This window comes from Hemiscyllium ocellatum, chromosome 5 (genome assembly GCF_020745735.1).
Source record: "Hemiscyllium ocellatum isolate sHemOce1 chromosome 5, sHemOce1.pat.X.cur, whole genome shotgun sequence".
Classification (NCBI taxonomy): domain Eukaryota; kingdom Metazoa; phylum Chordata; class Chondrichthyes; order Orectolobiformes; family Hemiscylliidae; genus Hemiscyllium; species Hemiscyllium ocellatum.
The window spans coordinates 81,897,021-81,922,602 of record NC_083405.1 but is presented as its reverse complement, the minus strand read 5'-3'; the positions used below and the strand labels follow the sequence as shown (position 1 = coordinate 81,922,602).

The following is a 25,582-nucleotide window of genomic DNA, read 5'->3' as shown; positions in this document are numbered from 1 at the left end:
CTTTGAAACGTAGTCCCTTATTTTGTAGACGAAGTGGCAAGAAATTTTCTCAAAGCAGTGAGATGAGTGACGAGTTCATCTTTTTTCAGTCATATTGACTGAGGGTTAAATTTTAAACAAAAGGTGTGCATCAAACAGATAAGGGAATCTTAATAACCTTGGTTTCCTCAGCTTCCTGTAAAGGTAAGTTCTTCTCCTAGTACTTATTGCACAACGGTCAGCCATTAGCCATTGTGAACTAACTTGAGCCATTGCCCCTCCTACTCTCCTGTCCTCTGGCTCAGAATGAACCCTAGAGCAATCAGCAAGTTGGTCTCTGGATTTATGAAAGATACTGGCAGGGATGCAGAGTCATGGTGTTTAGATGGACTTGAGATCAATCACAATCTTACTGAATGGTGGGCTATTCCCTAAGACTGAACAGCCTAAGCCTCTTCCTTTATTCGCATCTTTTCGTTCCATTTGAACTTGCTGACTCTGCAGCAGGAACTGCTGGATAAAGCTGATGTTCAAAATATTTCAATTACCTTAATGACTTGTTTTCTTCTTTTTTCTGCCTTGCTGATATTAGGATGTTCCAACTGATAGAGATAAACTTTAACCTCAAAATGGATGGGTTCTGGCTATGTGGAATGCAAGAATACTAAAACCTCATAGACACACTCACTTCATCTTGAACCCATGCATCTGGTTTTAAGAGGTGAGATTGGGCAAGAAACCAATCAGTTCCCAGAAGCCTGTAACAGGCTTATTTTAATGAGATTGCCTACTTCATATTCCTTCTTCATTTTAGTTTAAACCCTGGTTAGCTGGACTCCTGTGTCATGGGAAAATCAGAATCTAAGGGCTGGATTAGGGAATGCTGGAAGGAGGAGATAAATTAATTTATATAATTGTTAATGGGCCAGGAAGAACAGACGTGTTTTCTTTGAGGTGCTCAATCTAACTCAATGATTTTCCCTACAGCCTGACTCTGTCACACATGGGAGAAAGCCCTCCATTTATCTCTCCATCCCTGAAGCTCCCAGCCTCATTCCCGATGAAGGGCTTTTGCCCGAAACGACAATTTTCCTGCTCCTTGGAAGCTGCCTGACCTGCTGCACTTTTCTAGCGCCACACTCTCGACTCTGTCACACAATGATCTATTACCCTCATGACATATTTCTGTCTCTTGTTATCCTTCATCCCTCCTAAGACACGATATCCACTGAAGCCATGATATCCCAGTTGGGATGGCAGGTTGGGGGTTAGTGGGTGGTTGTGACAATTTTGTTATGTTTGAAACGTTTGAAGTGATTAAAGCTGTAAAGATTATTTTGAAAGATTATATCATGATCTGTATTGTCTGACTTGTGATGTGAGTTGGTCACAGAGAATTGAAGACCACTGAATTATTAACTTTTAAATTCTGGATTATTTTAAGTGATCACTATTTGTGCCTATTTCTTTTGCTGATGAATGGTCCAGTCTGCAATGCAGATTACATCTGGAAACATTTCCATTGATCAGTGGCTAGAAATAGCCTGATAGAGCCCATATAATTATTGATGGGCACAGCCATTCAATTGTTATCACCAACACTTTGCTTTGAGAGAAATCCAGTGAAATGATGGGGTATAATTTTTACTGCACAGCATTGTCTCTAATGTGCTATTGCCATCTGCAGCAGCTCAATAATGTAAAGGGGTGGAACACAGCAGGGAAACTGGTAGACAATCTACTGATGATGACATAATGTCCTGGCACTTCGTCTGAAATTACCACTCCTCCAATCCCCAATTCAATGACTGGAATGGTTAACTCTGTTTAAAAACCCTTGATATCTTGTTATTATTTGGAAGTTTTCAAATTGACATGTTTCTTAAGCATTTGGAGAAATTAATTATCAATTTGCCATGACAACATGTGTCATTGAAGTAGAGGAGGTGTTGTACATATACTTGAACATTAAACTGGAAATAATTGCCTGCTCGAAAGCCTCTGAATACTATTCACTACAACTGTTAATTTCAATCAGTTTTAGTTAGTTACTTAATTACCAATCTCGCAATTGACTGATGCAGCTCAGTTGCTTACAATTTGACTAATGTGTGTTTTTATGACTGGTTGCACCATTCAGGGAAGCTAGTTAAAACTCTGATTTAAAAATAGTGTTTTTGCTTAATACTTGCTAACTCATCTCCTTAGTACAACAAAGAAATGTAAAATCAATTACAGAGTCCAATTTACCATCTTTCTACAAATGACAATTTGTTTCTAGGTTATTCTGATTATTAGTGAGCTGTCATAAAAATACAACAGCTGTAATTATACACTGCAATTTACTATAGATATATATTCCAAGTTCTCTGTCTTGCTGTTGATTATATGGGTCATTTGAAATCCTTCTTGATCTCATTTATGTTTCTTAAACGGTCTACAATTTTATTTTTAATGCTTCTTTTTGTGGTTGTACAATGCCAATGTAAGATTTTGACTCAGACAAAGTGCTTGCAGAATTACAAACTGACAGTCATTTCTTGACTTTGTATATTGTACAGTATTATTTATTTTCAAAGCAATTAAGTGCAGTATGCTAAGGAAGGATTTTCCAGGGTATTTCCAAGCTTGCATGAGCAGTGATATTGGAAAATCAAGCAGTTTGGAGACTTTACCTTTAAACCTATGGATGGTGAATCCAGGTGTGTGCACTGATTTTTGTTGGAGCCATGTAATCCAGAGCTTCTGGATTCAGACCAAGGAACAGCTCTCTTTCATTCTGTACAATCTGACATGGCAGTTTCTTCATTCAACTTAATCAGTTGGTTTTGAGGCCACTGACTGACCAAAATTATGTCACTCCACTGATGTGAATGGGACAGACAGGACCCAACATTGCCCTCGCTGCCAAATTCCGTTCTGTTCCTGAAGCACAGACAGGAGCCTAGCTTAACTATTTTAACTATTGCAGTATGTTATCACTTGGATGCCATTACCATTTTCCAGGCAAAATATGGAGATAGTATTCAGTGCTGGACTTTTTTATGCACTGGTAACCAAAGACCTGTTGGACTACTAGGCAATGTAGCCACAACATTTGGAAAAGCTACTTAAAATAGACAACTACCTGCAAGCACTCAGATCATTGAAATCTTTTTGTAATTCAACTAGGTGGATTTTCTCAGAAATATAGATTTTTTAAAAATTGGTTCCCTACAGTGTGCAAACAGGCCCTTCAGCCCAACACCAATCCTCGGAAGAGTACCCAACCCAATCATTCCCCATTACTCTACATTTATCCCTAATGCACCTAACCTACACAACATTGAACACTATGGGCAATTTAGCATGGCCAATGTACCTAACCTGCACATCTTTGGATAGTGGGAGGAAACCGGACCACCCGGAGGAAACCCATGCAGACACAGGGAGAATGTACAAACTTCACACAGCCAGTTGCCCGAGGCTGGAATTGAACTCAGATCCCTGGCGCTGTGAGGCAACAGTATTAACCACTCAGCCACTGTGCCACCAAATATGTGTCTTGAAAATTTCAGTATTTCTGCTTTGATCCCTTCAAGGGGCCAGTTGAGCAGGGTACATTGCACTGAAAATTAAATTTGATAGTTATCCTGGTTGCTCCACTTTAGTTGGAGGAAAAGGAGGAACCGCAGCAAATTGGGAGACTTCAGGATGCTGCAGTTATATCTGAAAAGAGATCACAAACAGAAGGATAATTGCAGGCACCCTTGCCTGTCTGTAAGATCAACAGGCTCAGAGTCACTTACCTCCAGATATTCAGGCTGTTTTGCTGAGAAATCTTACAGATCAATGCAGCCTCTTGTATTGAGAATTGTATTTCACACCCAGCTTTTAAGTTAACTCTTGACATAATTTATTTTCCCTACAATATCTCTCCAGATTTGTTATGGACCAGGGCAGACCCCCTCCAAAGTAGCCTGGACCCTAACTTTGTTTGTTGTTTTAAGCAGGTGTAATGTGGATATTCCAGGAGTTATGCAGCTTGTCCAACCACTTAATTTTAAACAAAACAGAACTTATTTGCAAGATTACCGAATGAAACACAAACAAAAGAGAATAGAATACAGAATAACTTAATCTATCTGAAAATCCAACAGAATATCTCAACTTAATGATGCTGTTCCAAATATCTGCAACAATCCCCACAAACACCCTTTAGCTGCGGAAGATGGACTGTTCCACATATCCTACGAAGAGGCAGGCATAGGTGGGGTCCATGCGGGTGCCCATGGCTACTCCTTTGGTTTGGAGGAAGTGGGGGGATTGGAAAGAGAAGTTGTTCAGAGTAGGACCAGTTCAGTCAGTTGAAGGAGGGTGTCAGTGGAAGGGTACTGGCTGGTACGACAGGAGAGGAAAAAGCGGAGGGCTTTGAGTCCTTCGTGATGGGGGACGGAGGTGTACAGGGACTGGATGTCCATGGTGAAGATAAGGTGTTGGGGACCGAGGAAGCGAAAATCATGGAGGAGGTGGAGGTCGTGGGAAATGTCCCGAACATAGGTGGGGAGTTCTTGGACTAAGGGGGACAGGACCTTGTCAAGGTATGTAGAGATGAGTTTGGGGGGGCTGGAGCAGGCTGAGTCAATGGGTCGGCCGGGACAGTCAGGTTTGTGGATTTTGGGCAGGAGGTAGAAACGGGAGGTGCGGGGTTGTGGGACTATGAGGTTGGAGGCGGTGGATTGGAGATCTCCTTAGGAGATGAGGTTATGGATGGTCTGGGAGATGATGGTTTGGTGGCGGGAGGTGGGGTCATGGTCAGGGGGGCAGTAGGAGGAGGTGTCCGTGAGCTGCATTTAGCCTCACCAGTGTAAAGATCGGTGTGCCAAACTACCACTGCGCCTCCCTTGTCTGCTGGTTTGATAGTGAGGTTGGGGTTGGAACGGAGGGAGTGGAGGGCTGCACGTTCTGAGGGTGAGAGGTTGGATTGGGTGAGGGGGGTGGAGAGGTTGAGGCAGTTAATGGCGACATTAACCTCCTTCGACTGACTGAACTAGTCCTCACTCTGAATAACTTCTCTTTCCAATCCTCCCACTTCCTCCAAACCAAAGGAGTGGCCATGGGCACCCGCATGAGCCCCAGCTATGCCTGCCTCTTCATAGGATATGTGGAACAGTCCATCTTCCGCAGCTACACTGGCACCACCCCCCACCTTTTCCTCCGCAACATCGATGACTGTATCGGTGCTGCCTCGTGCTCCCATGAGGAGGTTGAACAGTTCATCCACTTTACTAACACCTTCCACCCCGACCTCAAATTTACCTGGACCGTCTCAGACTCCTCCCTCACCTTCCTAGACCTCTCCATTTCTATCTCAGGCGACCGAATCAACACGGACATTTACTATAAACCGACCGACTCCCACAGCTACCTCGACTACACCTCCTCCCACCCTACCCCCTGTAAAAATGCCATCCCATATTCCCAATTGCTTTGTCTCCGCCGCATCTACTCCCAGGAGGACCAGTTCCAATACCGAACAACCCAGATGGCCTCCTTCTTCAAAGACCGCAATTTCCCCCCAGACATGGTCGACGATGCTCTGCACCGCATCTCCTCCACTTCCCGTTCCTCCGCCCTTGAGCCCAATCGCTAGCAGAACAGAACCCCACTGGTCTCACCTACCACCCCACCAACCTCCATATACATCGTATCATCCGTCGTCATTTCCGCCACCTCCAAACGGACCCCGCCACCAGGGATATGTTTCCCTCCCCTCCCCTATCAGCGTTCCGAAAAGACCACTCCCTCCATGACTCCCATGCCAGGTCCACACCCCCCACCAACCCAACCTCCACTCCCGGCACCTTCCCCTGCAGCCGCAAGAAATGCAAAACTTGCGCCCACACCTCCCCCCTTACTTCCCTCCAAGGCCCCAAGGGATCCTTCCATATCTGCCACAAATTCATCTGCACCTCCACACACATCATTTACTGCATCCGCTGCACCCGATGTGGCCTCCTCTCTATTGGGAAGACAGGCCGCCTACTTGCGGAACATTTCAGAGAACACCTCTGGGACACCCGGACCAACCAACCCAACTACCCCGTGGCTCAACACTTCAACTCCCCCTCCCACTCCACCAAGGACATGCAGGTCGTTGGACTCCTCCATTGCCAGACCATAGCAACACGACAGCTGGAGGAAGAGCGCCTCATCTTCCGCCTAGGAACCCTCCAACCACACGGGATGAACTCAGATTTCTCCAGTTTCCTCATTTCCCCTCCCCCTACCTTGTCTCAGTCCCAACCCTCAAACTCAGCACCACCTTCCTAACCTGCAATCTTCTTCCTGACGTCTCCACCCCCACCCCCACTCCGGCCTACCACCCTCACCTTATCACCCTCACCTTAATCTCCTTCCACCTATCGCATTTCCAACGCCCCCTCCCCCAAGTCCCTCCTCCCCACCTTTTATCTTAGCCTGCTTGGAACTCTTTCCTCATTCCTGAAGAAGGGCTCATGCCTGAAATGTCGATTCTCCTGTTCCTTGGATGCTTCCTGACCTGCTGCGCTTTTCCAGCAACACATTTTCAGCTCTGACCTCCAGCATCTGCAGTCCTTACTTTCCCCTCATTAAAATAGTAAGACAGATTACCATTTAATCCTGTTATTATTGAGAATTGCAGCATCTGATCAAGGTATAATTGTAAGGAAAGGGAGAATTAATAAAATACCTCTTGTGTTTGAAGTGTGTGGGTTAGGTAGGTGCTGCGGATGTATGGGCAGAAACAGTATGAAATGGTTCCATCTTCAAGACTCATGGCAAATTGTATTCCTGCCTTTGCTCTTTTAGTCAGCCAGGTTTTTGAAGTATTTGTGATACTGAGGTCACATCCTGAGGTGAGAATATGAACACAGTCATTGAGGATTACTCCCTCCAGGCCATCTGCAGTTCCTGACTGACCACTCCTGCTGCATCTGATTAAAGCAGAACCTATCTGTTTGCCCTCATCTACTCACAATCTCAAGGAATTATGCTGTTCTGACCTGCAATATGCTGCTTTTGTAAAACCAACTAACATGTTCTTGTAAACTTTGATCTGTGCTGAATGACCCTGTATTCACTCTTAAAATGGACACAGTTCCTGTAGAAATCCTGTCCTCAAATGAGGGCCTCTCTGCTTGTCACTGGATGAAATAAGGGCATCCTGCCATTAAAACACAAATAATCTCACCCATGAAAAAGGTTCTGATTCTATCAGATGGCTAGCCAAACTGTCCTATAACTGCCTGAAAGCTTTGAGCAATGAACACCCACTGGCATATTTTGTCATTGCAATTGTTATGAAGTTAAAGGCATGTACTGTATCTTTAATAGAGAGAGGATGTTGTTCTGAACTGAGAGCTTACAAGCATCTGTGTATATGACAAGTTGGCAGACCCAGAATGTACTGGAAAATTGAAAATATGTAACGTTTGGCTGTGAAATGGCTATTTGAGTTTTGGTTACTGTTTTGACATCAGTTTAAAATATGCCCTAGGAGACTAAAACCCAATTGAGTTTGAATTCATTGGTTTGATGTTGGCAAAACAATGAGATGATCCGATGTTAGGGAGTATGAAAATGCAGACATTATGAAAATTGGTCAGAGAGCAACTGCCATAAAGAGAGAGACTCATGGAGAGCCAATTGCCCATCCAATATCTTGCTCTTAAAGAAATTAGAAAACACTCTCTCTCAAAGGTATCCTTTCATGTGAAACATGCAGTAAAAAGAAAGAAGATGATCCAGGAAGATCCTCAGTCAGAAGACACAGAAGAAGACAACTGTGTGGTTTTGAAATTAACTTTATGTAATTTTAATAATGTCTTATTGGAACAGCATATTGTTATGTAGATGGAGGCAGATAGTAAGCAGTTAAGAGAAAGGGGGGCTTTGAGTTGTGAATAGTTGTTTAGTATTCACTTTTTGAGTTGATAAATAAATTGATATTTTTCTTTAAATAGTGAAATTTGGAAATCTCTGTCACTCATATTTTAACAGATTACAAAATGAGGCAAGCTTTTCTCGGTGTTTGTGTTATGACACAGAGGTGAACCCCTCTGAAAATTAAACCAATGTTTAAAAAACTTTGAGTTTTAGTCTGACATTGGTTTGTCCTGAACCAGTCAGCATTGTGGAGCAAACCAACAATAAACATAATTATGTAGGTTATTCACCGCAATCACAATGCCAATCATTTCTGACATTCCTCTGCATACCCTTACCCGTTCCAACCCGGGGTTGCTTATCTTTCAGTTTCTTCTGTGAATTATAAACTATGTCAGAAATGTTCATCTACTTCCTTCCTCTTCAGATGCAGATGGGATTTGTTGTGCATTTCCAGCATTTACTGTTTTTAGTTCTTTATATCATACTTAACTCCTTAACAAAAAGGACATGAAGATCTGTTCCTATATAGCGAACGGTATTGCATTTATCTGATTCATACTGCAGTGGCAACATGCTGTGGGGAATTTCAGGCATATAACCCAGGTTCAGCCATCTGTAGCACAGCATGCCAGTTCACTAGTTCATTATGTCACCAGGGAATTTCCAGCATATTTTTAGCTTTCTTTTCAATTGAATTATGGGATCCATGCTGATGGAAGACAAAACACTTAGAAAATTCTTTAAGTTGTTTTGAGATCTAATGTTGAGTGGAATGTGATAACAGCAGTAATGTTAACAGCATCCAGACATTAAATGGCTTACCTTTTCTCACTGATCTCTTTAAGTAAATGAGGCTTTACTATGAAAGTCGATACAAAAGTTTCTCTCTCTTTTTTTCTCCTGTTTAACGAGTAGATTTTCAATTTTTCAAAAATGACTCTCTTGAAAGAGATATGCCATAATGCTAAACATATAATTGGTCCAGTTTCAACTGCAGTTCAAACAAAGCTGAGCCTGAATCAGGAGCGCTCCTTTGAACTAGAACATAGAACATTGAACAATACAGCGCAGAACAGGCCCTTTGGCCCTCGATGTTGCGCTGACCTGTGACTATTTTCAACTCGTCCCCCTACACTATCCCATCGCATCCATGAGCTTATCCAAGGATTGTTTAAATCTCCCTAATGTGGCTGAGTTAACTATATTGGCAGGTCGGGCATTCCATGCCCTTACCACTCTCTGAGTAAAGAACCTGCCTCTGACATCTGTCTTAAATCTATCACCCCTCAACTTGGGGTTATGCCCCCTCGTACAAGCTGACGTCATCATCCTAGGAAAAACACTCTCACTGTCTACCCTATCTAATCCTCTGACCATCTTGTATGTCTGTCAAATCCCCTCTTAGCCTTCTTCTTTGCCATGAGAACAGATCCAAGTCTCTTAGCCTTTCCTCATAAGACCTTCCCTCCAGACCAGGCAATATCCTGGTAAATCTCCTCTGCACCTTTTCCAATGCTTCCACATCCTTCCTGTAATGGGGCGAACAGAACTGTACACAATATTCCAAGTGTGACCGCACCAGTGTTTTGTATAGTTGCAGCATGATATTGCAGCTCCGGAACTCAATCCCTCTATGAATGAAACCTAACACACTGTATGCCTTCTTAATAGCACTATCGACCTGGATGGCAACTTTCAGGGATCTATGTACATGGACTCCAACTCTGCACATCCACATTACCAAGAATCTTTCCAATGACCCAGTACCCTGTCTTCCTGTTATTCTTACCAAAGTGAATCACCTCACATTTAGCTGCGCTGAACTCCATTTGCCACCTCTCATCCCAATTCTTCAATTTATCTAAGTCCCTCTGCAATCTGTAACATTCTTCCAAACTGTCCACTACTCCACTGATTTTAGTGTCATCTGCAAATTTACTCATTCATTCAGCTATGCCTATGTCTAAGTTATTTATAAAAATGACAAACAGCAGTGGTCCCAAAATAGGTAAAAACAATGACTGCAGATGCTGGAAACCAGATTCGGGAGCAGAATGGTGCTGGAAAAGCACAGCAGGTCAGGCAGCATCTGAGGAGTAGGAAAATCGACGTTTCAGGCAAAAGCCTTTCATCAGGAATACAGGCAGAGTGTCTAAATCCTTGTGGCACATCGTAATAACCAGACTCCAGGCTGAATATTTTCCATCAACCACCACTTGCTGCCTTGTTGCTGTTGGAGGTGTCGTTGACAGTATAGAGGGCTGTTGTAGGCTGCAGAGGGACATTGACAGGATGCAGAGATGGGCTGAGAGGTGGCAGATGGAATTCAACCTGGATAAATGCGAGGTGATGTATTTTGGAAGGTTGAATTTGAAAACTGACAGGATTAAGGATAGGATTCTTGGCAGTGTGGAGGAACAGAGGGATCTTGGTGTGCAGGTACATAGATCCCTTAAAATGGCCACCCAAGTAGACAGGATTGTTAAGAAAGCATAAGGTGTTTGGCTTTCATTAACAGGGGTATTGAGTTTAAGAGTCGTGAGATCTTGTTGCAGCTCTATAAAACTTTGGTTAGACCGCACTTGGAATACTGCGTCCAGCTCTGGTCGCCCTATTATAGGAAAGATGTGGATGCTTTGGAGAGGGTTCAGAGGAGGTTTACCAGGATGCTGCCTGGACTGAAGGGCTTATCTTATGAAGAGAGATTGACTGAGCTCGGACTTTTTTCATTGGAGAAAAGGAGGAGAAGAGGGGACCTAATTGAGATATACAAGATAATGAGAGGCATAGATAGAGTCAATAGCCAGAAACTTTCCTAGGGCAGAAATGACTAATACGAGGGGTCATAGTTTTAAGCTGGTTGGAGGAATGTATAGAGGGGATGTCAGAGGCGGGTTCTTTACACAGAGAGTTGTGAGAGCATGGAATGCGTTGCCAGCAGCAGTTTTGGAGACAGGGTCATTGGGGACATTTAAGAGACTCCTGGACATGCATATGGTCACAGAAATTGGAGGGTGCATACATGAGGATCAGTGGTCGGCACAACATCGTGGGCTGAAGGGCCTGTTCTGTGCTGTACTGTTCTATTTTCTTTCAGAAAGCCAGTTTCTAATCCAAACTGCTAAATCACCCTCAATTCCATCCCTCTGCATTTTCTCCAACAGCCTACCATGCGGAACCTTATCAAAGGCTTTACTTAAGTCCATGTATACCACATCAACTGCCCTACCCTCATCTACATGCTTGGTCACCTTCTCAAAAAACTCAAATGAGGTTTGTGAGACATGACCTGCCCTTGACAAAACCATGTTGACTATTTGAAAACAAGTTGTTGCTTGCTAGATGATTATAAATCTTATCTCTCATAATCCTTTCCAAAACCTTTCCGACAACAGAAGTAAGGCTCACTGGTCTATAATTACCTGGGTCATCTCTACTGCCCTTCTTGAACAAGGAGACAACATTGGTAATCTTCCAGTCCTCTGGTACTAAACCCGTCGACAATGACGACTCAAATATCAAAGCCAAAAGCTCTGCTATCTCCTCCCTAGCTTCCCAGAGAATCCTTGGATAAATCCCATCTGGCCTAGGGGACTTTTCTGCTTTAACTCCTTCTAGAATTGATAACACCTCTTCGTAACTAACCTCGATCCTTTCTCGTCTAATATCTTGTACCTCATTCTTCTCCTCTACAATATTCTCCTTTTCCTGAGCGAAAACCAATGAGAAATGTTTATTTAGCACCTCTCCGATCTCCACAGGGTCCACACTCAACTTCCCACTTCTGTCTTTGATTGGCCCTATTTCTACCTTAGTCATCCTTTTCTTCCTCACAGATCTATAGAAAGCTTTAGGGTTCTCCTTTATTCTATTTGCTAAACACTGCTCATGTCCTCTCTTTGCTTTTCTTAACTCTCTCTTTAAATCCTTCCTAACGAATCTGTAAATTTCCATTGCCTCATCTGAACCATTTTGTCTCATCGACACATAAGCCTCCTTCTTCTGCTTAACAAGAGATGCAATTTCTGTGGTAAACCACGAGTCCCTTACCTTATCACTTCCTCCCTGCCTGACAGGGACATACCTATCAAGGACACACAATATCTGTTCCTTAAACCAGCTCCACATTTCTATTGTCTGCATCCCCTGCATAGGTTATAGAGATGTACAGCAGGAAAATAGACCCTTCAGTCCAACTCGTCCATGCTGACCAGATATCCCAACCCATCTAGTCCCACCTGCCAGCACCTGGCCCGTATCCCTCCAAACCCTTCCTATTCATAAACCCATCCAGATGCCTTTTAAATGTTGCAATTGTAGTAGTCTTCACCACTTCTTCTGGCAGCTCATTCCTCACGTACCACTCTCTGCGTGAAAAAGTTGCCACTTAGGTCTGTTTTATATCTTTCCCCTCTCACCCTAAACCTATGCCCTCTAGTTCTGAACTCCCCCATCCCAGGGAGAAGGCTTTGTTTATTTATCCTATCTATGCCCTAATGATTTTGTAAATCTCTATAAGGTCACTCCTCAGCTTCCGACGCTCCAGGGAAAACAGCCCCAGCCTATTCAAGCTTTCCCTATAGCTCAAATCCTCCAACCCTGGCAATATCCTTGTAAATATTTTCTGAACCATTCCAAGTTTCACAACATCATTCCGATAGGAAGGAGACCAGAATTGCATGCAATATTCCAACAGTGGCCTAACCAATGTCCTGTACAGCCGCAACATGACCTCCCAACTCCTGTACTCAATACTCTGACCAATAAAGGAGAGTATACTAAACACCTTCGACACTATCCTATCTACCTGTGACTCCACTTTCAAGGAATTGTGAATCTGCACTCCAAGGTCTCTTTGTTCATTACGTGTATAAGTCCTGCTAAGATTTGCTTTCCCAAAGTGCAGCACCTCTTATTTATCTAAATTAAACTCCATCTGCCACTTCTCAGCCCATTGACTCATTTGATCAAGATCCTGTTGTAATCTGAGGTAACCTTTTTCGCTGTCCACTACACCTCCAATTTTAGTGTCATCTGCAAACTCACTAACTATACCTGCTATGCTCACATCCAAATCATTTATATAAATGATGGTAAGTAGTGGACCCAGCACCAATCCTTGTGGCACTCCACTGGTTAAAGGCCTGCAGTCTGAAAAACAACCCTCCACCACCACCTTCTGTCTTCTACCTTTTGAGCCAGTTCTGTATCCAAATGACAAGTTCTCCCTGTATTCCATGAGACCTAACCTTGCTCACCAGTCTCCCATGGGGAACTTTGTCAAACACTTTACTGAAGTCCATACGGATCACATTTACTGCTCTGCCCTCATCAATCCTCTTTGTTACTTCTTCAAAAAAATTCAGTCAAGTCTGTGAGACATGAGTTCCCATGCATAAAGCATTGTTGACTATCCTTTGTTGTTCTTCATGGTCAATTCATTCATTCTTTGCCCTTATTGCCAACTCCAGAGAAGGAACAACTGGGCTAAGTGTGCTCAAAAGTGGAAATACAAAATAAGCAGTGGGCTGGAAACAGTAGTGCTAGCTGCATTAAATTGATTTGGATTCAAAACATTATCTCTGTTCCTTTCTCCATAGATTTAGACTATCACTAACTGGTTTTATTACAGATCTGCTATCTATATATAGATTATTATGATAGATCTGTGTGTTATAGATCAAATAGAGGTATACAAAGTTATGAGACAAAGTTAAAAATCACACAACACCCAGTTATAGTCCAACAGATTTATTTGGAGGTACTAGCCTTCAGAGTGCTGCTGAAAATGTGTTGCTGGAAAAGCGCAACAGGTCAGGCAGCATCCAAGGAACAGGAAATTCGACGTTTCGGGCATGAGTCCTTCGGCTTATGCCCGAAACGTCGAATTTCCTGTTCCTTGGATGCTGCCTGACCTGCTGCGCTTTTCCAGCAACACATTTTCAGCTCTGATATCCAGCATCTGCAGACCTCACTTTCTCTTCAGAGTGCTGCATCAGGTAATTAGTGGGCCAGGATCATAAGACACAGAATTTATAACAAATTGACTATCTCCAACTTTGCTTTTATACTCTGGGCTGCTCTGGCTCCAACCTTGGTCGTCCAAATTGTTTTAATGTTTTCATGAGATGTGGGCATTACAGGCCAGGCTGGAATTTATTGTGCAATCCTAATTGCCCTTCAGAAGAAGGTGGTCAGCTGTGTTCTTGAATTGTGACAGTCTACCTGGTGTGAGTGCTGTGTTGTTAGCAATTGCTTTCCAAGATTTAGATCCAGTGACAGAGGATGTACTTCCAAGTCGGGATAATAGCTTGGAAGGGAACTTGCAGGTGATGCAGTTCCCGTGGATCTGTTGTGTTTACCTTTTTAGTGCTTAAAAATTACACTTTCAGAAAGTGCTGTCAAAGGAGCTTCTCTGAGTTGCTGCTGTCCATCTTTAGATACTTCACACTGCTGTCAATGCATATTTATATTGCAGGGAGTAAATACTTAAGTAGGTGGGTGAGGTGCTGATCAAGTGTACAGTTTTGTCATACTGTGCTGAGCTGCTTTCATCCAGTCAGGTGGAGAATATTCTCTCACACTTTTGACTTGTGCCTTGTAGACGGCAGATCGGCTTTGGAGAGATAGGAGAGTTACTTCTCTCAGGATTTGCCGCCTCTGTTCTGCTCTTTTTGCCACAGTATATGGTTTGCCCAATTCTATTCTTGATCAATATTGATTCCCTAAGGTGTTGATTGTGACAGATTCAATAATGGCAGTGCCATAGCATGTGCAGGAAGGATGGTATGATTCAGTCATGTTGGAGATTGCTGGGCATTTGTGCAGCCTGAATATTACTTTCCACTTGTAGTCCAAGCCTCAATGCCATCCGTGTCTTGAACTGCCTCAGTGTCTGAAGATCTGCAAATGGTACTGAATGTTGTATGGTCTGTTGCAAACATGCCCATTTCAGACCTTAAAATGATGAAATGGCCATTGATGAAACAAGTAAAGTTTGTTGGTCCCCGGTCTGACCCTGAGAAACTCCTGTAGTGATATCTTGAGTCTGAGAATAATGTTGTCCAACAATCACAATCATTTTCCTTTCTGCCAGGCAAGACTCCAAACAACAGAGTGCTGCCCCCCACCACCCCCATTCATTCCCATTACCTTTTAATTATATTAGGACTCCTGATACCACAGCCTAAAACTATTGAGATGTCAAAGGCAGTCCCCCTCGTCTCCCCTCGAGTTGAACTTTTTTTCTTGTCCATGTTTTCAACAAAGGCTCTGTGAGGTCAAGAACCAAGTGATCATAGCAGAAAGCAAACTGAGTATTTTTAAAAATTAACTCATGGAGATCTAGGTATGACTAGCTGGGCCAGCATTTATTCCCCATCCCTAGTTACCCTTCAGAAGGTGGTGGTCAGCTGCTTTCTTGAAACACTGACCATTTGCTGTAGATAAATCCTCAATGCCCTTTTGGAGGGAATACCAGGATTTTAATTCAGTGACACTGAAGGAATGGTGATATATTTCCAAGTCAGAAAATTGAGTGGTATGGAGGGGAACTTGCAGGTGATGATGTTCCCATGTATTTGCTGCCCTATCCTTCTTGATGGTAGTGGTCATGGTTTGGAAGGTGCTCTCTAATAAGCCTTAGTGATTTTCTACACTACATTAGTGCTACAGATCGTTAGTGGTGGAGTGAGTGAGTGTTTGTGGATATGGTACCGATCAAATAAGCTGCTTTGTCCTGAATGCTATCAAGTTTGTTGGGTGTTGCTGAAGCTGCACTTATCAAGGCAAGTGGCAATTATTCCATTACATGCCTGACTTTTACACTGCTGGACAGGCTTTGGGGAGTCAGGGGGTGATTTATTCGCTGCAAGATTTATAGCCTCTAATCTTTACTTTGCTCTCAATGGAGAGGACCAATTGTCTCCTTGTCACTCATTTTACATTTTTTTCCCACCACCATTAACAATCCCTTTGTCTTTTTCATTGCACCTCGATGCTATGTTTCCTTCGCCCCTCCTCTACCTGCGTCAAAAGTACATTAAGAAAAAATCCCCAACCCCTTTCTATTCTGATGAAGAGTCGTACTAGGTTCAAAATGTTAACTCTTCTCTCTAGACAGGTGCTGCCAGATCTGCCGAGTTTCTTCAGCATTTTGTGTTCACTATTGATGTGGTCACTGCCATTTAGGGAAGGGGGCACCATAATGAACAGTAACAATCATGTTGTTCTTGGCCTCGTGAAAATCAGGGCTGCATATGCCCCTTTAATTTTTTTATGGGGTGACCTGCAGTGGTCCATTTAAGACCCAATGTATATGCTTCTAATTGTCATTTCCTCTGGTCAAAGTGTATGCTGTGCCTATGGAATATAAAAACTGCAGTACCTTCCCAAAACTGAGGAAAGACCTTATTTTGCCCTTTTAGTAAGGTTGTTGCATATTTTGGAAATGCTGGTCAACTTGTGTCAAGTCCTGCTTTAAAATAAAGTTGCTTGCGTTTTATATGGCTTGTTGTCTTTTTGAGAAAAAGAACAGTAACCCATTTTTCAGCTTAAAGGGAGCAGCAGGAGGATGATTATTCACAGGAACAATAGGATTGAGTTAGTGCAACAAGAATGGTAAAGCTTCAGGATTTCCACTAAGAATAATCATCATTCTGACCAGACCTGCTAAGGAAATATTCATGGAAGACTGAATACCCCAAATCTGATGATTGAGATTGTTGCTTTGAACAGAAGGAATGTCAGCTGTTGCATTCAAAATATATTCCATGGGAAGTCTTCACAGTTTTAATGAAACTCACATGTGTTGGTGATTTAAAAATAATCAGCTTAAACTAATCAGATAATTTGATGCTTAGAAATAGCTAAACTAATTCTTCAACAGATCTGTAGCCACCTGAACTACATGGTGCCCCTTTTGAAATTGCTTCAGCACACTTTGGTATGCAGCAAAATGTAGATTGTAATTGTTGGCAACTGGGAATGGCTTCTGGTCAACAGTTTGAGATGTGCAGTAAATCTGCTGACATCACTCGTACCCAGAATAATGCCAAAACAGAAGGTTTATATTCTAAGCACTCACAATAATGTCAGACAGCCACACACATTAACCAATTTAGTTGGAAAAAAAAGTCTAGAAAAAAATCCATCAGACTAGAAAAATAATTGCGGGCCAAACAATGATGTTGTATCATTTACCAGCAACCTCTGGAGCAGAGCTATGTTGTGAATTTTTATCATGTGAGCTACAAAGTGATTGACACATCAATTTAATGTGCCAACGAAATGAGGTTTATTTTACAGAGTAATGACAAAAGCTTAAACATTTGAAATTAATGCATGGACAATCATCATCCTTGTTTATGACTGCTTAGGGACAATTAATCTTAAACTGGTAGACTGTTTTGTTAGTGCCAGTTTTCCCCTTTTGTGCTAATTAAATGTGAATGTGAAAGCAAACTCTCCTTTCATTGTATCAAAAGCATTTAATTACCCAGTTCTTTGCATGAATTCAGGTTCCTTCATCATACATATAAAATAGGAGTGCTTGAGGATTGCCAGCATGGTTAAGAACAGCTTGGAAATTAAACTGTTGATAGTAGAATTGACAACAAACTGTCCCATTTATCATTTCAGTCCGGGTGTGGTGAATTTTGTAGGAGCGATCAATTTACAGTTTAAGATTTTCACAAACCAAGATACAAAACTTCAGGAAACTTGACTTATAATTAATTATTTACACTTTAAAATTCCTTGATCATTTTTCTGATCAGGCCAAATCTAAGCACATTGTGTTGGTGAACACAAACTTGGCAGTTGCCACTGCCGCCAATATTTCTGTGACCCGACCTCTGTGATTTTTCCAATCCCTGCTGAAGTATCAATGAGTCAGTACAATCATTACAAGAGGAGATTGATAAAGAGAGGGCACACTCTTATTTTATGATGTTAGCTGCCATCTTCAAACATATTCTTAAATGTCTCAAATCATTTAGTGGGTTACTGGGGAGATGAGTGTGTGGGAGTAGGTAATCAGCAGGGGTATAGTTGGATTGAGATTTGTAGATTGGGAGGGCCAGATTGCATCAGGATAGTAAGTAAGCTTCAAGTAAACTGGGAAGTTAGGTTAAGGAATCAGTCAATAGTGATGTAGTGCAGATTTTTAAGGGGTTATTTCAGAATACACAGACTGGATACATGCCAATGAGCAAGAAATATTCCAAGGGAACTTCCAGCTTCTAGCTGTTAACTAATAAATTAAAGATGGAATCAAACTTAAAGAAAAAGTATGTAATTGCACAAAAGTGGGCATCGAGACTGTAAATTGGACTCATTATAAAAATAGCAATGAATGACAAAAGATTAGAAGAGAAAACAAGCTAAAAATATAAAAACATTCAGATTTCTGTAAATATTTAAAGAAAGAGTTAATGACATTCTTATTGGTCTGATAGTAAATGAGCGTGGGGAATTGATAATGGAAAATAGGAGATGATATTAACTGAATAAATATTTTGCATTGTCCTTCATTACAAAAAAACTTCCTAGAAACAGCTGTAAATCAGGGAATAGAAGAAAGGGAGGAACTTGAAAATTGCAATCACTAGAGATGTGGTATCGAATAAATTGTTGCACTTACTGGCTGATGGATCTTGACTTCATGAGATTTATATGTCCAAGTGCATGAATAGCAAATGGTTAGGTTGAAGGCACAGCGTGTAACCAGAGTTAAAATAAAGTTTCCATAGTCCTACCGGATTATAGGGCTGTTCTCGTTTTAGAGAGAGATGACTGGTGATGTTTAACCTGAGGTAAGGGGGACGAGGTTGAGAAGGAGAGTCCTTCATGGTAACCTCACTGGTGTGTCAATTCGGAAAGCTAACAATATATCATCATTTATTGTAAGGGAAATTGAATACAAAAGTAGGAAGCTAATGCGTCAATCACACAGGGCATTGGTGAGATCACATCTGGAGTACCGTGCACAGTAGTGGTCTACTAATTTAGGTGAATGTGTTAGAAGCAGTTTGGAGGGTTACTAGCCTATCCCTGAATGGATAAGTTAAGTGAGCGGGCACAAACTTGGTAGATGGACTATAATATAGGAAAATGTGTGGTTATCCATTTTGTCAGGAAGAATAGAAGAACTGAATATTATTTAAATGGGGAAAGACTGCAGAAAAGCACAGCACAAAGGGATTTGGAGGTCCTAGTGCATGGCTGGATTGTTTTATGATGAAAAGTTGAAAAGGCTACACTTGTATCTGACCGTAAGACATAGGAGTAGATGTAAGCCATTCCGATCATCAGGTCTATTCTGTTGCTGAATGAGGTCAAGCCTAATTTAAAAATCCTCCATTCCACTTTTCTACTTTATTCCACAACCCAGATTCCCTTAATTATTAATTGTTGTACCTCTGCCTGAAATATACTTAGTTAAAAATCACACATGATGAAGGAGCAGTGCTCTGAAAGCCGGTGCTTCCAAATAAACCTGTTGGACTATAACCTGGTGTTGTGTGATTTTTAACTTTGTTCACCCCAGTCCAACACAGACTCCTTCACATTATGGCTACCACTAAACATACATAGAAACCCAGCCTCAACAGCCCACTGTGGTAAAAAGGTTCCACAGATACATTATTATTTGGCAGAAAAAACATTCTCTGCATTTCTGGCTTAAATAAGTGATAACTTCCTCTAACATTATGCTGTCTGGTTTTAGAAAACTCTCTCACTAGGGGAAACAACCTTTCCTCATCTATTCTGTCCAATCCTTTAAGAATCTTATATTTCCATAAGGTCTCCTCTCATTGTTCTAAGCTCCAATGAGCACAAGCCCAAACTACTTGACCTCTCCGCAAAAGAAAGTTGCTCCATACCTGGGATCAACATAGTAAATCTTCTCTGGACTGTTTCCAATTACCTTAGAAAGTAGTCTAACTAGTGCTGCCTGTAGTTTTAGCAAGAACTCCATCCCCCTTGAAATAAAAGGCAAGATTGCATTTGGCTTCCCTACTCCTTGCAGAACTTGGAAGCCTTTTTATGTGATTCATGCACTAGGACCTCCAAATCCCTCTGTGCTGTGCTTTTCTGCAGTCTTTCCCCATTTAAATAATATTCAGTTCTTCTATTCTTCCTGACAAAATGTATAACCACACATTTTCCTACATTATAGTCCATCTACCAAGTTTGTGCCTGCTTACTTAACTTATCCATAGCGCTCTTCAGACTCATTGTGTCATCCTTACCTCTTACTTTCTCCCAAACTTTTGAGTCATCCACAAATTTGACAATAGCACATTCACTTTCCTCATCCAAGCCATTAATGCATACTATAAATAACTGTGTGGTGCTGGAAAAGCACAGCAGGTCACGCACCATCCGAGGAGCAGGAAAATCGATGTTTCGGGCATAAGCCCTTCATCAGGATTCCTGCTCACCGGATGCTGCTTGATCTGCTGCGTTTTTCAAGCACCACACTCCTGACTCTAATCTCCAGCACCTGCAGTACTGACTTTCACCTATAAATAACTGTGGCCCCAACACTGATCCCTGTGACATTCCACTAGTTACAGGTTATCATATTGAAAATGCCCCTTCATTCCAATTCTCTGGTTTGTATTAATTAACCAATCCTCTATCCATTCCAGTACATTGCCTCAACAGTATGGGCTCTTGTCTTGTTAGGTAGTCTGATATGGACCAGATCAGAGCCCCTCAAAATATTTTAAGGTAGCCTAGACCCTAAATTTTCCTTACTTTAAAGCAAATATAAAATGTCTGTACCTGATGTAATGCAACTAGTCAAATCACTTGATGTTAAACAAAACACAATTTTTAAAACACTGTAGTTAAAATAAATGAAATTCAGAATAAGTTAACCCTATTGGAAAACTTAACAGATTATTAGATACAGTAACTATTACCAATTAACCGTTCCAATATAGTAATGCCCTTTAAACACACCCCTTGGCAAAAAGCACAGGAAAATTCAGACAAAGATTCTCATATGCAGTTCTCAAATCCAGAAGAAAAAAAATCAAGAAAATATTCCAGGGAAGAGTAGCAGCCAAGAGACACTCACTGAAGCTTCCAACTCTTTTGAGACCCTAATAATTTCTGATGCTACTCAGAAATCCTGATCTGTGAGACAAGGCCACATCCATTCAGGCTGTTTAGAAAAAACTCCAAGGCCTCCCAAACTGTTTACACAAATGGTCTTCAGTAGCTAGCTCAGCATCTCTGCCTTATAACGTCTCTTCAAAAAAAAATAATGCCAGGACAAAGTAAACTCTTAAAGTGACAGCATTACCATCAGTCTGATATGCAGTACATTAATGAATGCTTTTCGGTAGACAAAAGCTATTGCATTTATTAGGTCTCTTTTATCTACCCTGTTTGTTAACTCCTCAAAGAAGTAATACATTTGTCAGGAACGATTTCCCCTTCATGTTGCCATGCAGACTCTGCTTGATTATATTGTGTGTTTCTAACTAATCTACAATTATTTCCTTTATAATTGGCTCTAACATTCTCCTTGTACCAAATGTCAAACTAATTGGCCTATAGTTATCTGTTTTTGTTTTGTCTCCGTCCCATTTTGAATAAGGGTATTACATTGAAGCTTTCCAGTTCTCTGGGACTTCTCCAGAATTGAAAGATCCTTTGAAGATCACTACCAGTACAATCACTATCTCTGCTGCTACTTCCTGTAAAATCCTAGGATGCAACTCATTAAGGCCATGGGAATTATTGGCCTTCTGCCCGATTAATTTTCCTACCATATTTTCTCCATTGATAGTTATTGTGTTTATTTCCTCCCTTACCTTACCCCCTTGATTGTTTAGTATTGGAGTGCTGTTAGTATCCTCTACTATGAAGTTGATGCAAAGCATTTGATCAACTTTTCTGTTATTTCTAGTCTCCCCTCCCCTATCAGCGTTCCGCAAGGACCACTCCCTTCGTGACTCTCTCGTCAGATCCACACCCCCCACCAACCCAACCTCCACCCCCGGCACCTTCCCCTGCAACCGCAGGAAATGTAAAACTTGCGCCCACACCTCCACACTCACTTCCCTCCAAGGCCCCAAGGGATCCTTCCATATCCGCCACAAGTTCACCTGTACTTCCACACACATCATCTATTGCATCCGCTGCACCCGATGTGGCCTCCTCTATATTGGTGAAACAGGCCGCTTACTTGCGGAACGCTTCAGAGAACACCTCCGGGCCGCCCGAACCAACCAACCCAATCACCCCGTAGCTCAACACTTTAACTCTCCCTCCCACTCCACCGAGGACATGCAGGTCCTTGGACTCCTCCACCGGCAGAACACAACAACACGACGGCTGGAGGAGGAGCGCCTCATCTTCCGCCTGGGAACCCTCCAACCACAAGGTATGAATTCAGATTTCTCCAGTTTCCTCATTTCCCCTCCCCCCACCTTGTCTCAGTCGGTTCCCTCAACTCAGCACCGCCCTCCTAACCTGCAATCCTCTTCCTGACCTCTCCGCCCCCACCCCACTCCGGCCTATCACCCTCACCTTGACCTCCTTCCACCTATCCCACCTCCATCGCCCCTCCCCCTAGTCCCTCCTCCCTACCCTTTATCTTAGCCTGCTTGGCTCTCTCTCTCTCTTATTCCTGATGAAGGGCTCATGCTCGAAACGTCGAATTCTCTATTCCTGAGATGCTGCCTGGCCTGCTGTGCTTTGACCAGCAACACATTTGCAGCTGTGATCTCCAGCATCTGCAGACCTCATTTTTTACTCCACATTATTATTTCCCCAACCTCATTCTCTAAGGTGTCTAGACTCACTATTACCTCTCTTTTCCTTTTATTAATTTTGAGCTGTCTGTTTTAACTTGCTTGTTAGTTTGCCCTTCTGGTTTATTTCCTTCCTCTTCATTTACTTTGTGGTCATCTTTAGTTGGCTTTTAAAACCTTCCCAGTCCTCTGGCTTACCATTAACCTTTGCCACATTACGTGTCTTTTTCTGTCAATTTGATACTGTCCTTAACCTGACCTTGCTTAACCAAGAATGTTATCTCCTTCCTAGGATCTCCTTCTTCCTCAATGGGATTTTTCATTGCTGTGAGTCATGAACTGTTTTTTAAAGACGTCTGATTTTGTTCATCAACTGTCATTTTATTTTGCTAAACTTCTTTCCCAGCCCACTCCAGCCAACTCTGCCCTCATTCCCATGTGAATACCCTAATTTAAGTTTAGCAAAGTTGTTTATAACTGGGGGATAAACAGCAGTTTGACAGAAACATTAAAGAAGAGCCTTAACAGGGCTGTTTATCTTACGGAAGATTCTGGAACCAAGAGTCACTGTCTTAAAGTAAGGAGTGGCTCATTTAAAGTAGAGATTAGGGGTATTCTTTTCTCTGAGAATTGAATTTCTTTGGAGTGCTCTTCCCAAAAAGAGCCTGAATATTTTAAAGGCAGATGTAACATGAAATGTAACGCAAAGATCATGTAGCAGGGATTATGTATTTCACTGGCAATTGGCCGTCACAAACCTGAAGGGAAATTTAGGTTAAACATGGCTAGTTACATTGGTTTGATTCTATGTGATTAAAGAAATCCTTTGTTTGATCTATCTCCCTATCAAGCCTTGTTCCCTCAAAAGATAGCCTTTCCTCCAGAGAGGATCCATTCATCTGCTCAAGCTGTCTTGCTCATTGCCCTCCCTCAGTGTTGCCACCTACTAGTGAAGGTCCTGGCATAACTGCTCCAGTTGCCCTGTTTGCTGCCCCTTCACATGATTGTAATCTGCTGCTGGAGGTTCTGTTACATGATTCCCTGCTGGAGACTCAGCAAGAACACATAGTGCACAGTGACCACTTTCTAAGTAGTCATGTGATTAGCTGTTTCAGTTACATCATAATACTAGAATGTTACAATCTGCATCAATAGAATTCTCTTCTTGCATCATTGGTCAGGAAAAATGGTAGGCTTGGGGTGATTTCCCCGCGTTTTCTTGAGAGGTGCTTCTCAGTCTTGTATCTAGGCTGTGTGGGTTCTCCTGAGAAATTGTGAACTGGCACTTTCTGAGGGATCCAGGATCTGTGGCAGATCACCTGGGGCTCTAGGTATCCAGGACTAGTACAATCGGTGGCATTAATTGCTTCAGTTTCTGCCTCCTAGCAATGAGATCCTTGCACTATTTCCCAGAGCAGAAGTAGGCCTCCCCACACTGAATGTGCTCCTTGGATTCACAAAGTGCATATCATTTCAGGAATCTTCATTATAATCTGACTCCACTTCAGGTTTGATGAGAGAACTGCTTGCCTCTATGCCATCCGCCAAACTTCCCGCCTCATGCACTCTCTCTGTGAACTGTTTTCTGAGGCTGCCCCCCAGTTATCTGTTCATCCATGGCCATCTGTATCGAACTTTTTGATGCCTCTATGGGTCCAAGATCCTGTATCTTATCTTGATCGCTGATATTCCAATTTCAGAGGAATACCTTTGTGCCATGTTGAAGGTCAGTTCTGTTAGCCTCATGATAGTTCAATGTTTCTCCTCTTGATAATTCTCCCTGTCCTCTTAGATGCCATCTTGACCACATGGCTTAACCTTGATGTGTTGCTTGGGCTCTCCAGCATTGTCCTGGCCATCCCTGTCACAAGCTCAAGAAGATGGTCCATGGGAAGGACTGGATCACATCCAAAAAAGTGTGGAGAATGGCCTATGGGTGAATACAAGCTCTTATATCAGTATAAGTTAGCTGCACCAGATACGTGGACCACTTACTTTGAGGAGACAAGGTACACAAACAGTTGTGCAGAGTTCAGTTGAATAATTTGCATTGTCCATTACCATTCCACTGACAGGCATGGTGTGGCTCTAGGCAAAATCATAAGCCTTTCCTAGACCTTTATGTAGGTTATTATCACTGGATGGGCAATAAGAGCTGCCCACATTTCATGAATAAATACATTTTAGGCTATTTCTGGATGGATGAACTAAGATGGGCTGAATTGTTTTTCTCAACTGTAATTATGTAATTATGCTTCTTCCTTTACTACTTCTCCAGCTTCATTTTCCAGTGGTCCAATGTCCACTTGTGCCTCTCTCTTACCTTTCAGTTATCTAAACAAAACTCTTGCAATTTTTTCTATATTGCTAACTAGCTTACTCTGATATTTCATTTTTCCCCCCCTTATTGTTTTTTTTAAGTCATCCTTTGCTGATTTTCAAAAGCTTCCCAATCCTTTGGCTTCCCACTAATCTTTACCACATTGTATTTTTTCTGCTTTTATGCTGACCCTGACTTCCCTTGTAAGCCATGATAGAGTTGTGTTCTGTTTTGTATGTGTTTTCTTCCTTGGGATGAATTTCTGCTGTGCCCCATGAATTACACCCAGAAACTTCTGTCATTGCTGCTCCATCTTTTTTGCTAGACCCCACTTTTAATCAGCTCTGGCCAGCTCTTTGTAATTATCTTTATGCAATTGTAACAACATTACACCTAATTCCAGTTTTTCCCTCTTAAACTCCAGGGTGAATTCTATCATATTATGGTCACTGCTCCCTGGGGGTGCTTCCACCTTAAGCTCCCTAATCAAGTCTGCCTCATTACACATCACCAAATCCAGAATTGCCTGTTCCTTAGTGGGCTGTACCACAACCCACTCCAAAGAACCATCTCATAGACTTTCAAAGAATTTCTTGAG

At 42.2% G+C, this 25,582-nt stretch overlaps 1 protein-coding gene across 1 annotated transcript in view; it reads right to left on the bottom strand.

Moving 5' to 3' along the window:
* The window catches only part of LOC132816205 (V-type proton ATPase 116 kDa subunit a 1-like), a 138,521-nt gene that overhangs the window by 59,534 nt on the left and 53,405 nt on the right, over nt 1-25,582 (bottom strand). The gene's annotated exons all lie outside the window — the stretch shown is intronic.